We start from the raw sequence: 1,384 nt of genomic DNA on the forward strand, positions 1-1,384 counted from the left end.
AACGGCATCAACTCTGCGGTTGGTTTCGGAGATCATCTGGTAGATCTCTTTTGTCATGGTGCCGAACAGGATTCTGAAGTCCTCCATGGAAACGAGCTGCGGATTCTGGGCCGCTGGTGTGGTATGAACGGGGAGGTTCCCGTTCTGTGCGCTGTTCTGCTGCTCCGTTACGCGAGCATCCGCCTCCTCGTGGGTTTGTTCAGTAGAAGGCTCTGCGTCGAGGTGGACTGGCTCCTCGAGAGTTCGTCCTGCACCCTGGCTGGTTTCCCCATCAGATCTGACCCCGACTGGGAGTTCGGTGGAGGTTCCGACCGGATTTGCCGTTGTGTTCACGCGATGACGGGAATACACGGCAATGACAGGCCTAGTTGACCCACCCAGTGTCGCGGTGTCATCCTGAGAAGGCGTGATGCCCGTGAGATCGGGCGTGCGGTTTTCTTCTGGAACTTCGTTCACGACGGAAGACATTATTGCAAGGCTTCTTTCAGGAGAGTTTCCTAGAGACGATTTGCGTCCCCACAGACGGCGCCAATTGTAGAAACTAGGTTTCCACAATGAATTTGTTTATGGAGGGGAACAAATTCAATAGAGCTATCTCTCTAGAAAATAGATNCAGATCCGCGAACATCATGTTTACCAAGCGCTGGTAGGTTGCTCCGGCGTTTTTCAATCCGAACGGCATCACTTTGTAACAGTAGGTCCCCCTATCTGTGATGAATGCCTTTTTCTAGCGGTCAGCTGAGCTCATGGCGATCTGGTTGTAGCCTGAGAAAGCATCCATAAACGAAAGCAGCTGGTTTCCAGCCGTGGCTTCGACGAGACGATCTATGTGCGGCAGAGGAAAGCTGTCCTTAGGGCAAGCTTTGTTGAGATCGGTGAAATCCACGCAAACTCTCCACTTGCCGTTTTTCTTTTTGACTACGACCGGGTTAGCCAACCAATCAGGATACTGGACTTCCATGATTTGATCCGCCTTGAGTAGTCGTTCCACTTCGTCCTGGACCGCCTTGGCTCGATCCGGGCCTAGGCGCCTGCGCTTCTGTCTGATCGGCTTGAACGTGGGGTCGATATTTAGCTTGTGGCACATGACTTCGGGGCTTATCCCGACCATGTCCTTTGTTGACCAAGCGAATGTGGAAGCCCGAGATTGCAGGAAAGCGATCAGCTTGGCCTTTATGCTTTCGTCGAGTTCGGCCCCGATGCCGACAGTTCGCGATGGGTCGGAGGGGTCAATATTCGCCTGTAGGATCTTGCACTCCGGACACTTGAGGCGATCCCGCTCCGGCTTTCGGGGACCAGTGAGATGGTCCCCGCTCTGTAATTGCTATGCGGTCTCCGTCTTCCTCTGCTTCTTTTCGATAACAGAGCAGACTCTGGCCACCCT

The sequence above is a fragment of the Camelina sativa genome, chromosome 20, assembly GCF_000633955.1.
Source record: "Camelina sativa cultivar DH55 chromosome 20, Cs, whole genome shotgun sequence".
NCBI lineage: Eukaryota > Viridiplantae > Streptophyta > Magnoliopsida > Brassicales > Brassicaceae > Camelina > Camelina sativa.